Raw genomic sequence first — 15,855 nt, 5'->3', positions numbered from 1 at the left:
CCGCCGCCTCGTAGTCCATGCCGCCGGTTTTTTTAGAAAACCGAACGGTTTTCCGTCGGTTTTTTTCAGTTTTCTTTTAGTTTTCGTTTTTTTAGATCGGTTTTTTTTCGGTTTAGGTTAAATAGCGAGCGTTCGCTTGTTTGTTCATTTAAACGAACACGTTCATCATTTAGATCTGGATAACGAACGTTCGTTCGTTAATCCGTTCGTCGTTTTCTTTTCTCGGATTAAATCCGCGATTTTTCTGATCGCGATTCCTGATCCGATTTTCGTTTTAGTTTAATTTTTCGCTCGTTTATCGGAATCAAGCGATTCAAGCGCCTAGAGTTTCATCTCGAAACCCTCTATCCGTTTAACCAACTTAAACAAGATTTTGCTACTGTAAAACTTGCCCTAGAACCAGATTACTAGAACGAAGTTGTTTTCTTTCGCCGTTTGACTTTCGTTGTTTCATTCGATTTGATTCTTTTTGCCAACCGGAGTTCTTAAGTTGAAACTTCTGGTTAGATCTCTTATTTGAGTTTTACCTGTGCATTTGATGAGTACTTATTGTCTGCTTGTTTGTTTGTTTGCGATAGAATACCCGGAGTGCGCCGCCTGTTACTTCAAATCGTTAGGTTTCGCGGATCATCAGCAAGGCAAGTAACACTTTGATCATACCTTTTCTACTACCCAGTTTTATTGCATTAGATCAATCCTCACACATTGCATGATTAGGATCTAATTAAATTATGGGATGGGAAGTAGATGAGGTAGCACCTATTACCTGTTATTATCAAACCTTTGGGAGTTACTTCTATGTTTGCTTATTATGCCATGCTATGCTAGTAGACGTGGATTGGGTGAGTGATATCCATGACAAATGTGAGATTGTTAATTAATGGTTTATCTAAGGTGGCAACTTAAATACACATCTGGGTGGATTGAGGCACCTGGGTATTCCAGGACTTGCCTGTTTTTCTTTTGGACTGCCACCCAGGCTCAAAGGGATCATAAGACTATTCATACTAGAAACTTCCGTGTGCAGCCACAAGCTATTATGGGCTCTAGCATAGTTGACTAGGTTGTGCGAACTCTTACAGTGGTAGACTAGCAGATGTAGGGGATGTAGGTGGTACGGTCTACCCGATCGTAAGGTGCTAGCGCTTCTAAAAGGCTATGTCTCGGTCATCCGTCTTCTCAAACACCATGTAGTGCGAGAAAACAAACGGAGGCGATCGAGTCTTGTGGGGAAAAGTGTGCAAAGCTCTACAGAGTGTAACAAACTAATCATGGTTAGCTGTGTCCCCGGTTATGGACATCTTGAGTATCTAGTACCTGGGTTTTCATGTGAATCTCAACATGTTACTCTAAATTAATTTTGTTGGGTTATGTTTAATGATGATGCTTAATTGGGATTGAGAATGCTGTCAACCATTCTCAATGTTTAACAACCACCATGATAGTTAAATAAAATTTATTCCTTTGAAGTTGGGAAAAATTGGCTTTACACAAAACTGTAACCATAGAGCTTTCCACGAGCCAAATATGCATATAGTATAGCTGTTCATTCCATTACTCTCTATGTGTTACCTTGCCAGCATATTCCATGTGCTGACCCGTTTCGGGCTGCAACGTTAACGTTGCAGACTTTTCAGACGACGATTAAGGAGTTTTAGGTCGTGGTTCTATACTCAGTGATGCCGTTGGAGTTGATGGACTCACTTATCTTCCAAGCTTTCCGCTGTTATCATTATTAGATGGCCTTAAGCCATATTTATTGTAACAAGTTCTCTTTTGAGACACTCGATGTAATAAGTGTGTGATTTCTACTCTGCTATAAATCCTCCGAGTACTGTGTGGTGTCAGCATTACTGATCCAGGGATGACACTGGAGCACAAAGATCAGACTGTTTGAGGTCTGGTCGCTACAATGACACGACTAGCCAAGTTGGATTTAATCCCGATATTCAGTTTATCAAAAGCCTCTAATGGGTTGGTTTTGAATCTTGCAAGCTGGGAATCAATGAGATGTGTAGGAATCTTTGTTGTACTTATTGTTTGAATATTATTTGTTGGTTCTGAATCTTACAAGCTGGGAATCAACGAGATGTGTAGGCATCTTTGGTGTACTTATTATTTGAATCTTATTTGATAGTTCTGAATCTTGCAAGTTGGGAAACACGGCATGATGATGCAGAGGACAACAACCGTAACAAACAGTTCAAACTTGGTAGTATTATCTGTGTGAAAGTGCGACAAATGTGCTGATAGTGTGCATCCTGAGAATAATAATTCTAATTGTTGTGCATGTTGATCATGTGGCACTGATAGAACGAGCCAATGCATTGCTTGTTTTAACAATAAATTTCTATTAAAGCTAATTAAATTTAAGTAAAGTGACCACTAACACTTATTATTACAGTACCAATACAGACCCGCTCGTGAACCGACGTGTGGCCGGAATAGGTTTCTTAATGGAGGCTTTTGAATGCGTTGAGGGTGCATGTTCTACCCGGCGTGCAATGGGCGAGGGAGGGGTATTAACTGTTGTTGCCCGTACACACTCAGTTTACTGTTGAATCCAGTTCCCCAAGAGCTGAAAAACGAACTACTGTGCCGCCTATCCATTTGTTCACTTGAAGAGACTCCAATGTCGATCCGAGGGGTGAGCCTGCTGGATATGGACTTCAGCAACGAGTTCACCTTTGAGTTTGCCGTTAAGTCCCATGGCTGCACCAAGTTGAATGTGATGTACTCCAACGATCCAGACTCGGTGAAGCTCTGCCTCGCTGAGTTCAAGCAGTACCTACAGGACGAGAAAGCACAAGGTCGGAGGACTAGACCTTGTGCCCATCCATTCATCTCCTGACAGGGACCAGCGGATCATGGTCGCCTAGGTATGCATGCAGGACGAGGTTCTCGTCTACCACTGCTGTAGGGCCATCTGAGGTTCTGGACCATTCGCATGTTACATCGGCAGCACCGACCGCACCTTCTCTACGGTGGAGAGAAGGAAGAACACAATATTCGGCCATTTGGTGCAACAAACTTGTCGACATCTAGAAGCAATACAAGATCATCGACAACGGTCAGGAGAAGGACTCCGTGGTTGACCTCGCCGAGACCATCATCGACCCCTGCTACACCAACACGAAAGAAGACAACGATACCAAAGACCTGAAAACGTGGGAGGTACCTCTAAATCTAGCCTACATAACCTACACGGCCAAGGACGCATACACATGCTATGACATGTACAGGCGGATCTTTGACATGAGGGCGTGTCTGCTTCCCGAAACCGACGAGTACACAGACAGCCACAACGTCATGATCAAGCGTGCCAGCAAGGTCTAGATGCTGTAGTTTATCTGTTTAAGCACCTTTATCATCTGAGTATTTCATGCATTAGCCTATGTGTCGTAATTATCTGTTTTGTCCAAAATATTTCTTCTAAGAACCCATTAACCTGTTTGCTTTTTTTAGTGGCTATTTGCTTATGTATGTAGCTAGTTCACTGAGCTGTCGTGCTTTGAATCTCCTTCCTCCCAACATATTCCCCTTCTCAGGTGGACCCAGTAGGTCTCGTACACAGACATATGGGACCAACCACCTATCCATTTGTATTTCTTTATTTTGTTCAATCTTTCGTCCTCTTCCTATACAGCGGCTGGCCATCATAGCCTATGGCGTTGGCCAGGCCATCCCTCTACTCCCACACATTGTCGGGCGATGGAAGCTCCACTGGCCCACCCTGCACCCGAACAAGTCAACCCTCGTACTCCCCTCCGCCTTCGTCTTCCCCCGCTCCAGATCGTTCGGTCCAAGGTCTCGATGTCGTCCTCCGCCTTGGTGCTCTCACCACAGCGCCGCCGTGTGTCGTTCCCAACATGGTCAGCAAAACAAGAGGAATCGGGAGACAACTGTTCGTCGAGAGGCTGACAGTCCCGGGCCCACCAGGTCCATGGCCTAGGTTTTGTTGTTTAAAATGGGCAGCCCACAACATGTTTCAACGTTTTTTTGGATCCTGCAGGTATCAAGCGGCCTCTGGGCCTCCCAACCTAGCTTGTAGATAACATCAGCAACCCAAGTTATGTTTGTTTTTGAAGACGACGCACAGCTCAGTTCTATTTTTCTATAAGAATGCAAAACTGAACCTATGTTTTCCCTTCTATAATAGTATATATATATATATATATATATATATATATATATATATATATATATCTTATTTTATTATATAAATATATAATAGAAACAACATAAGGTTCTGTTAAACCCGTCATTCTCCAACCATTTTATAGACCTTCCCACTTCCTTTATTTTTCGTTTTCACTAATCCTATATCCGAATTTTCTCCCACTTTCTTTTTTGATGTAAACTGAGTTTTTTCCCAGTACTTTTCCCTAGAACCAACTCAACTATCCCACGTCTAGCCTAAAAAATAATAATATCCCACGTCCTATTAACTCATCAAGTTAAAATGATATTTTATTTCTTAAATTGAAAGTTCTTACAAAATAATAATAATAATTGTTTATATATAACTTGGCAAGTTAACTCCTAGTGATTGCATACATAAGCTTGCAAAGATTTTACTGACCAATGCAGTAATAGACGTGCAATCATGTGTCTATGTTTTTATAACATTTCTCCATCTAGCCCAACATGATATTTTCACCCAGCCCAGCAAGTCTGGGGAATTTCAAGAAATATGCAAAAGGGACTTAAAGTCTACCATAATATATAAACGGGCTGCATAGATGCTACATCATTGTTTGACCCAGCCCACCAAATGGACTAAAAAACCAAATGGACTGGCTGACATGTGGGCCAGTAGGTCGAATCCTAAGCACTTTCACAAAAATAAAAATAAAAAGGTCGAAGCATAAGCAAGGCGTTGGATTTACATCCAACGGCCGACATTCTTCTTCAATCTCTCGTCTTCTTCCCCCAGCGCTGCCGGGACCGCCTGCTCCAGCCTCCGGTGTCCAACATCGCTGTTTTGCGTGCCTCGTAGTGAAATGCTACCCCGCCGATGGCCAGGCCATCCCTCCACTCCGCACCACCTGTTATTCTCTGTCGACTGTAGGCCCACCCCGCACCCGAACCAGTCAAGTTTCCCACTCCTCTCCATCTGTGACTCCACCGCCGCGTCTTCCCCATCTCCAGGCCATTCCAGTCTGGGGCCTCGCCGTCGTCCACTGCCTCGCTGCGCTCGGCGCGGCGTGGTCAACAAATGAGAGTCATCGAATGAGACTGTACGTGGGGAGCCTGACGGCTGGGACCCACGAGGTCCATGGTCGCACGCAAGGAAAGTTCCTCCTTATTAAGTTGTTTCCTCCCCCTGACAGCTGGGACCCATAGGGTGTATCTTCGCACGGAAGGAAATGCCTCCTTGTTATGCAAAAAAACTATTCCTCTCGATGGCAGCTGGGACCCGACAGATTTGGTGGCTGACTTGTGGGCGTACTAAGCAGACATGTACGCAAGGCTTTGTCAACTTAATCAACAAATGATTCTAATAGCTAGACCGTTGGATGTTAATCCAACAGCCGTGCTCCTTCTTCAACCTCCATTCTTGCTCCTGTCTCTCGTGGGCGGCAGTGCTGCCGCGCACCTGAACCAGTCAAGTTTCCCACTCCTCTCCATCGGCGACTCCACTGTCATGTCTTCCCCATCTCCGAGGCATTCCAGTCTGGGGCCTCATCATCGTCCATCGGCCTTGGTGCGCTTGGCACGGTGTGGTCAACATGGTCAACAAACGAGAGTCATCGGAAGATGACTGTATGTGAGAGGCTAACGGTGGGGATGCATCACGCCCATGGATGCATGCATGAAACTGCATCCTTTTTACCCTGAAAAATAATGTTTTCTCCCCCTGACTGCTGGGACCCACCAGCTACATCTTCGCATGCAAGGAAGTGCGTCCATATTACGGGCAAAAAAATGATTCACCCACTGACTGCTGGGACCCACCAGCTACATCTTCACACGCAAGGAAGTGCGTGACAGTCGAGACCCACCTGGTCGAAGCGTACGTAGCATTGTCATTCTGGTCGCGAACGTGTACGTACATACTGGTCGATCGGTCTGTCTGCAGGCTGCAGCAATGAACAGTGGCCGAGTAAGGAAGGGCACGTGTAGTAGTAGAGGCGCGGACGTAGCATGTACACGTACGTACAGCCAGGGTGCAAGAAAGTAAATACAGCCACAAACGTACATACGGGCGAGGTATCAAATGCCTACTCGTGCATACATACGGCGAGGGCTCCTGTACATGGATGGGTCAGAACGGAGAAACTGTGTCGTCGTGTTCATCGGGAGCCAACCGGCTTGGATGGAACGGCCGATCAAAACGAGGCCTGGCATACCGCATAACGGAGGAAACGGCCTTGTGTTCGACCGGCCACGGTCGAAACGGGATCCTGTTCATCGGGAGGGGTCTGGCGTACCGTAAAACAGAGGAAACAGACTTCTCTTGGACATCCTACGGTCGAAACGGGGTCCTGTTGATCGGGAGGGGTGTGGCGTACCGCAAAACAGAGGAAACAGACTTGTGTTGGAGCGCTACGGTCGAAACGGGGGTCCTATTCATAGGGAGGGGTGTGCCGTACCGCAAAATGGGACTCCACGGGATACTATTCATCTCCCCCGTCGACTGCCACCACGGGCTACTGTTCATCCACCGTCGACCTCCTCCAGCCTCCACCAGCAACTATTCATCCATGTCATCTCCCCTCCTGCCTCCACCAGCCACTGTTCATCCACGGCATCTCCCCTCCTGCCTCCACCAACCACTGTTCATCCACGGGCTCCTGTTCATCCAGCCTCCACCGGCTACTGTTCAACCAGCCCTCTCCACGGGGCCCTGTTCAGCCACGCCTCCACGGGCCACTTTCATCCAACCCTCCACCAGCCACTATTCAACCAGCCCTCCACGGGTTCCTGTTCATCCATCCCCAATCGGCTTGATCGGGGTCGTGTTCATCTAGCGGCAACGACCTCTACTACCATGGGGTCCTGTTCATCCAACCCCCCACTAGGAATTGTTCATCCAAACACCCCAACAACGCTCACTGTTCATCAAGAGGCAGCAGGTTCAATCGGCTTCAGTTAGCAGCGGTAGTGAAGGAATCACTCAGGTTTAGTTAACATCAAGGGATCGATCGGGGTTGAGTAACATAGCTAGTGCAATCGTTCGGGTTCAGTTAGAGCCCAACACCTTGCTCGGGTTAAGTTAGAGCACAACGCCTCACACACACGCGCGTACGTGTACGAGAGAAACATGCAAACCTCCGTGCATTGCTCGGCCCCGACCACCCACCGTAACATGGAACTCCCTGATATTTTCCTCGCCCTCGCTTCTACCATGGTTTTTTCCATCATGGATAGTCCAAAGAATGTCATGCAGCTGTGTCTCCGGCACGCCCAGGATGAAAAGCCCATTTTTTTCATAGAAGTAGGAGCCCATCACATCTATGATGATACCGGGTTTTGTCACAATTATCATCATAGAAGTGTCATAAGCATGTCAGAAAAAAAAATCGTTCAGTCCAAAATGTCACGGATGTGTCTTTTTTTTGTAGTGACCACATCAACATCTATCACCCCAACGCACATCTTCATAATGCTATGGCTGCGAGTGAATGTCATATCAACTTCCTTAGTATTACCAATGAGTGACCCAATGCTCCAAGTCTCCAAGAAGTCATTAAGAGGTTTGGACGGGGCCTCGAAAAATCTAACCCAAATCTGAATCAAGGGATGCCCCTCTAGCTCCTTCTTCTTCCACTCCTCAAACAAATGGAAGGAAGAACTGCCAAGAACTCTGCACATGGCGAACTGAAGAAGCCTCTCTAGGTCAACCTTCGTCGGATAGTCGACCTTGTATAGCTGCTCGTCAATCCGCACTAAGGACCACTGAAATGATGCCGAGACCAACCTTCGAAGCTGCTGAATTACTTGTTCCCTCATCAAAGTACCATGTGTAACCCAAACCAAACCCATCCTATCATTCTCAAGACGAGGTCTGCATGATTTCATCGAAGGAGTCTCAAAGAACATGAGATTGGGCTCACAAACCCCATAAATAGGCACCACTGGATTGGCAGCCGAAAGAAGAGGGCACTCAGCCGCATGCTTCGACTTAAGGAAAATATCACAGAGCTTCGTCGAGCACTCCACTACAAAATAGCCTGGCTTGCCACATTTGTAACAATACAACTTTTCTCTCTTGCGCTGACATTTGTTTGCATTGTCGGTATCTGATTTCTCGACTATTTTGTCACTAACCGGAATGCTTATCACCATTGGCACCATCACCACTTCCACTGGCACGGCTATTAGAGCCGTCACCGCTGCTAGAGCAGCCCCGAGGAGAGCCGTCGGTCCATTGACCCCATCTGCTGTAGCTGCAATATGAGTCACCGCTGCTGCCGCCACCGTGGCCCTCGACACGATTGTCGAAGCATCCGAAGCATCGACAGTGGGAGGGTCACTGTGAAACAAAATCAGATATGCACTAAAAAATCGATCTCACACATAAAACATAACGTAGGTCTAACGTACTTCAATCGGGTATTGTGACATATTATTCATAATTTTTCTCATTTTTCCTAGGCTAATTTCTGTTGCTAATATGAATTGATGCCTTATTTTGTACTACCTTCATTGAAAATTAGTTGTTGCTCAAATGGATGTATCTACACATATTTTAGTGCTAGTTACATCCATTAGAGCAATAAGTAATTCCGGACAGAGGGAGTATTTAGGTGGGAGCTATGTGCAGGTTTTCGCACCACAAGTTCGTTGTAATGCCTATATGTTGGTTCCCATGTATTCTTCCTTATGCTCGTATCAGGGTTCCCACTGTGTAATTTGGTGGATATTGTTTTTTTCTAATAGGGATTGTCCATGGGAGCATCATTGGGCTATCTACTATTCCTAACGGTTCCATCTTTGAGCACTTATTATTAGGATTGGATTTGCTCATGTGTCATAAAATATATTTTTTGGCTCCTACAAGTAGGAAAATTTGTTTCATTTTTTCGTTTATCATGTATGTTCATACTTATCTGCATGATGGAGGATTTATTGTTAGATTGCTCTCCTTTGAGGTATTGTTTTCCTAAGATGTTGTTTGTAGTATACCATTGGCTGGATGAGATTCATACTTTATAATTAACTATTGCAATCTTTTAGAGTTGTAGGAGCCAAAAATACATTTTGGAATTTGAACTCCTGCCTGTTATGCATGTTGAAGGTTGCCCTTCTTGTTTGGTAGCACTGCCTCAAATTCAACTCTCGGGAGAACTCCAAGCTAAAGAAGGAGCAACTATTCATGATCATTTTATCTCCATCATCAATTATTTTTCTCATAGTTGTTTCTATGAGGGCTAAGGACTAGGCTCGGAAAACTCATCTACTGATGTTTTAATGCATGGAAGATCTAAAAGCCTCTTAAATATTTTGGTTCTATGGAAGTGGAACTTTTTTTCTAGAGTGGGGGCTTAGCTTCTGGAGTGAATGACGGTGGGGATCAAAATACAATATTAATGAGATCCTTTGTTTACATACATTTATTTCAATGTGTTTTTCTGCAATTTGATAGATTCTCTTTGGTATGTTCTTATAATTGTTTTAACTACATTTGCATGCATGCCATTATGTTGCAAGAACTTGCCGAATATATGTTTGATGAAACTAATGTGCTCTGCTTGAAAGAAACTACTGCAGATCGTGATATGTGGCATTAAGCTTACCTGAGGACTACTACTGTAGCAGGGACTGTTCTCTTACATTGCATTGCCCAACTTTACATCATAATGATGTGTCATTGAGCTTACTTGAGCACTACCATTGTAGCAAATGGTTGTTTTCTTATGTTGCATTACCCAAATTTATGGATGGATCTCTTCATTCTTGCCAATAAGCTCTTTAGTATAAGCATCGAAGCCCGGATTTGAGTCCTTCATGCCCGAGTTCGAGCCCTCCATGACTGTGACCGAATTCATTTGCTTGAGTTTCCCACACCCGAGTTTCAGTCCTTTGTGCCTGAGTCCTCCATGCTCGTGTTTTAGCCCTCGATGATCAGGCCCGGGAACGAGTTCCCCATGACTTAGTACGGGTACCCTATCCTCAATTCCGAGTCCTTACGCAAGTCAGTTTGATTTTGCATTGCCTGAATTTGGGTTTGCCGGTTATGACTCCTAGCTGCTTGATCTTGAGTTTGCCATGTCTGACTTCTCAATGTGTAATGGGTGTACTTTTTGTTATAGTTTCTTATAGTTAGCCAATATATGGACTAAGTATTTGTAGTATCATCTATGCATTGGGTTCTGTGCCAGGCTATTCCCGCTCATTATTTTGACACCACTTTCGGGAGTATTTAATAAAGGGAAAATTTTGTTTTCGCCACTCTAGATTTTGCCAATTTTCCTTATGCCGTTCTAGATTTTACCATTTCACTTTTGCCACACTTAGATTTTGACAATTATCACAATTACCATTCCGTGGAAAAATCAAAATAACTTTATTTCATTGTTGCCACTCTTTGCTTTTGAAGAGTATCACAATCGCCACTCTGAAATTTTTGCTTGTGCCACGGGAATGGCAATTGTGATAATTGTCAAAAACTAAGAGTGGCAAAAGTGAAATGTCAAAATTTGGAGTGGCATAAGGAAGATTGGCAAAATCTTGAGTGGCAAAAACAAAATATTCCCATACGAAGTCAGTTTAAGTACTTTTAGTATTCTTTGTAAACACTTTTTGCATGTGTGACCTTAGACTATTATCGTATATACTATCATGCCATAAACCAAACTTGTACTTAGCAAACTATTCATAAAAACTATTTCATATAATTTTCTTAACTTCTTGGACACGTTTTGTTTTTGCATCAATGGCGCAATGGATCATCTAGTAATAGAGAGTGAACTGATAGGAACCCCCGACTTCCAAGACAAGAGGGAAAATGTCGTGAATAGAGAGTGAACAGATATTGATCTATATGCAGGTTAAAAGAGGAACCACTCATCATATGGAAGAAACTTTGGCGATCTAGAGTTGACTTTACTCTAGATAGTTTGCTCCAATATCTGCCCATGGCAACTAAATCTTATAGCTAGTTTTTGCTAAAAATGAACATGGTTTTCTCAAAACATTAATTTGATTGGGCCTATCACAGCATGGCCCCATTAATTCGATGTTGTAATAATTTAAGCATGTAAGTTTTCAATAACATTGCATCAATGGCTACCATGGATGGTATACACTTGGATTGTCTTGTTCCTTTTGCATACTCTTATTCTTCATTATTTAGACAAATCATTAATACATAGAATCTATCGCACAGAAGGGTGGCAACCACCCGGTCCACCATAGTAGACATGTGCCCCATCACTATTATGATCAAATGAATCAACCGTGTAGCATGGTGGTTTTGTAGAATAAGCAAAGCTCTTATCGAAGTTCAAATCAACAACTTTGTAACTGCTATCTACTATTTTAACATCCCTAGCATAGGTGGCCTTTCCATTCCCTTCAGCTGCGAAATGTCCACTTCCCATCTGCGGTGGGTCTTGATGAATTGTTGGTCCATTAACAAGTCCACCAAATTCTACTATATTCGCCTTGACTCTCAGTTTTGTAAAATATAAATTTGGCCAATATCCTATGGGTTTTGTGTCATAGAATAGCCACCAATGCTTCTTTGGATCCTAATAAGAGCCAAGTGAATTCAAATAGACACATATATTAGTAATAGTGAATTGTCTTCAGTATTAAGAATATATGCATAAAATATTAGCCAACTCTTCTTTGACGTCATTTTCTTTGGCTTTATTGATAACTCAAGTGACATGTCACTTGTTTTGAAAGAAGAACCTAGCACGTGGTTTTTAACGGTGATTGCTAAAGAAATTGTATCATTGTTCATTATATATGGTAGCATTATCTCTATCTTGGGCATAAAATAATTTATTAACCGATTCTTTAACTTGCAATGTATGATTGTAAAAAATATTGGATGAAAATGAACCAATTTATAGAATATTTATAACAAGCTTAAATTGGCAACCCATCAAATAAGAAATTATCTAGGTGCAAAAGTTTGTTCCATAGTTATCAACATACCAAAATAACCAATATAGACGATATGCTAAAAAATCAGCAATGAAATAGGGTCGCTTGGAGGATGATTGACACTTTCTTTGGAAGTTGAGAAAATGAGAAATTTGGATGGTTATGTAATTGAGGTGGAAATTAGAATTTGAATATAATTTTGGTTGCTAAACATTTTTTATTGAGAGTAACTAATGCTGCATTTTTAAGTACTTAAAAATACCTGGAAAAGCATAAGTTGTAAATCCACTTGCTTTCCATTGTAGGTAGAAACCGGAGATATTCTTGCCCCAACTCCAATGTGAGGTACAGTTTGCACAAAACCTTGGCAATGAAAATCCATGCAAGACTTATGGTTGTTCCCCAGCTGTCCATTTGAAAATAATGTTCAAAAGGTATTACGTTCTTTTTCTCATATACTTATTATAGAGATTATTTAGTTACAAGTAATATTATCCGTCACCCTTTAATAAGACCTTAATACATACCCAAATAATATGGAACCTAGCAAAGTTGTCTCCAAAAGTTTGTGATACCTGAAAAGTAATCCAATGAAAATAATCTTAGTACCATTATATGATTGATGTATGTCTAGACTCACCATTGTATCTTTCTAATAATACGTAATGTAGAATGAGAACAATTAACTAATAGTTTGTTTGCAAATGAAGATTTTTGTTAAAAATACTAATATGAGGCAATATCAAACATATATTGGTAAACCTATTTTTGTATGTAGATATAAAAAAATGTACTAAGGGTAATGTTAGGCTTAATATCTAGGGATTAAATCATACTTTTATTTTCCATGATGAATTGGCATTATCTTAACTCAGGTCCCTCGTGCCTACATATCACTAGCTATATATAGTACACTACACTAGTTCTAGATGTGACTTCTCTCACCTTTGCTATGATTCAGCCGGATATTAGAAACTAAGTTTATATTATGTCATTATTTAGAGATCATCCTATGTTTTTAAGGGGTGAACAAAAAATATTTATTAATGTATATTATATCTTGAAATTGGTATAACCATATCAACAAACTAGATTTCAAAATGTATAGTTATGTAGTTGATTAATTTTATTGCTATATACGTTCCTCGAGGTTTGTTGAAACATTTGATATGTATGTAACATGCGTATTCATATAGTAGATATATTTCCAATGCAATATGATCCCATGTGAAAAAATGAAGTACATGAAATTGACCATAATAAATATGGAAGTACCAACATAAAAATATAATATAGTAGATATATTTATATTATATATATAAAGTACATGAAATGGGCCATAATAAATATAAAAGTACCAACATGAAAAATGCTATAAGCAATCACAGTTTCCATTTTGTTTCATCATGCATACCATTGAACCAACTGCAATGGCCTCAAGAGGACCGTCCTCACCATGCATGAGAGTAAGTACTTGTGAACTAAAATCTCCATGTCCTTTCACTTGGGCTCATAAATGTTAAGTGTTACTCGTGCACCATATATATCACCTTCGGTCTTGATCCCAGCTATCTGAATATGATGGCATAATTATAAGAACTTTATCAAACCTCTCTATGAATAATATCTATGGAATACATTTCCTCTTTGCCACATGGTAAATGAATCAATTATGCATCATCAATAAGACTTAATTCAATGGGAACATCTAATTGTTCAAGCCTTCATGTGGACGTAATAAGTTATGCATGCAACAATATTACTATTAATGTAACTAAAGTAATGTAAATATTAACAATTATTATTTTAGGTTAGAAAGAATACCTCGCCTCCCGCAGCAAGAGAATTGCTCCACATGGGAATGTGTCCAACTTTATTAGTTTTTTGTAATATTGGTACCGTACCTACTGGGCATGCAACCATAGGCAACGCTGACTCCGTTGTGTTAGCTGAAGATGATGATTTAAAGTGGAAACCTTTTGGGTGAGAGCTTGGTTTCATCTGCAGCAACGAAATATACAAATGTCAAAATCAAGAAAATCCAATATAACTCATTTCTATAATACTCCCTTCATATTTTACGTCTAACTTTGACCATTGATTTTACTAACAAAATGTGAGTTATATGCCTTAAAGCCATCGGATGCAAATTTGAAAGAACTTTTCGATAATGTATTTTTTTATAACATACATCCCACATTTTCTTGGCCGAAATTATAAGTCAAAGTTTGACACAAAAAGGAAGTGGATTTTTATATAAAAATTTGGGGATATCCCACATTTTGGGATAAATTTTGTTTGCAATAATTTCACTCAACATGTAATACAATTTTCTATGGTTCTACCATAATAAAAGAAGAAGATGGTTGAAAGCACATAATAAAAATTTATAAAGGCTAGCAAAATAGAAATAGTTTCATAAAAAAGTATGGAGGATAGATATACCTGTAGCAAATGGTTCTTTAGCAGCGGATGATGAAGAGTTGGTTGTTGATAAATGTCAACGCAATCAAAGACTTCACCAAATTTTGTCTGATTTGAAATTTTAGTTAATTGCTTCATGTTGAAAGGATTGTTCTCAAAATAAGGGAAGTAAGAACTTATTAGTTGAACATACCGAAACGATCCTTTTGACATGTTTCTTAATGATCTCTTGAAAGTCTTCGTCTTCACTTGTTTGGTGTGTGTTCACCTTTACTCCTAGAGCTAGAGTAAGGTAAGCTACAAGAACAGTTGCTACAATTTGTGATAGTACTTTCATTGTGAAAATCAAGAATTTTCAATATATCATATGTATCTATGCACCCTCTTTTATAGACACATATGTTGTTGTCTTCATACTATCCTCAGACCCATTCCTGATATCTTTTTCTTGTGGTGATGACACATGGATATCAACATATATCTTAAAGATTTTTTTGTAGTGGGTGTATCAAAAATTTATTGTTACAATATCTTCAATAGTTGTATAGTCAATAATAATGTGTGATTTTATATATCTATGAATTCTGTTATATATATATGATCATTAGTGTCTTCCTCGTATTCTATGGTACTCAAGATGTGTATGTGACTCATTGCATTTGAGGTGCATTCAAAAGTATCACACGTAAACACAGTAGTCTAGGTGTCAAAATTTAAAGAATTGCATATTTTGAGAATCTAAGTCAGATCCATTCTAGCCATCTTTTCTCCCGTGGTCATGACAACTCAATATGAAAATATATCTTAAAGATTTTGCATTAGTGGGTGTATCAAAATATTATTGTTTCCATATCTCCATTGATTGTATATTTAAAATTAACATGTGAATTTATTTCGTATGTGGTCATGACACATGGATATCGAAATATATCTTGAATATTTTTGTGTTAGTGATCATATAAAATATTTATTGTTTACATATCTTCATTTATTGTATAGTCAATAATAATTTGTGACTTTATTTCATTTAGTTGCATGATACATCTAGTTGCGAAATCCAATAGAGCTAAAAGTGATGCTCCTTACTTTCTTGAATCTAAGGATTCACTATATTATTATTCAAAATAAAGAATGCATTTAATATGCTAATTTATAAAAAAACATTAGTCGAAATCTGAGGCAAATTACTCTTCCAATGGCAATCCATATCGATTCAAGTATGCATACTAGTATAGTTGGTTGTTGGCTATATCATGCTTCTATGTCATCTCAAACCATCATTTAAAATGACTTATACAACTAGGTTGGCTATCACATAGTCCTTTTTAGACATTCTTTCTTTATATTTCCTCCATATTTATTATGTTT

The 15,855-nt window shown here is 40.5% G+C and overlaps 1 pseudogene; it reads right to left on the bottom strand.

The window, feature by feature from the left end:
• Positions 1 to 11,324: 11,324 nt before the first annotated feature.
• LOC119352717 lies at positions 11,325 to 14,824 on the bottom strand (annotated as a pseudogene).
• Positions 14,825 to 15,855: the final 1,031 nt, after the last annotated feature.

The sequence above is a fragment of the Triticum dicoccoides genome, chromosome 1A, assembly GCF_002162155.2.
Source record: "Triticum dicoccoides isolate Atlit2015 ecotype Zavitan chromosome 1A, WEW_v2.0, whole genome shotgun sequence".
Classification (NCBI taxonomy): domain Eukaryota; kingdom Viridiplantae; phylum Streptophyta; class Magnoliopsida; order Poales; family Poaceae; genus Triticum; species Triticum dicoccoides.
This window is presented reverse-complemented; position numbering and strand designations above follow the sequence as displayed.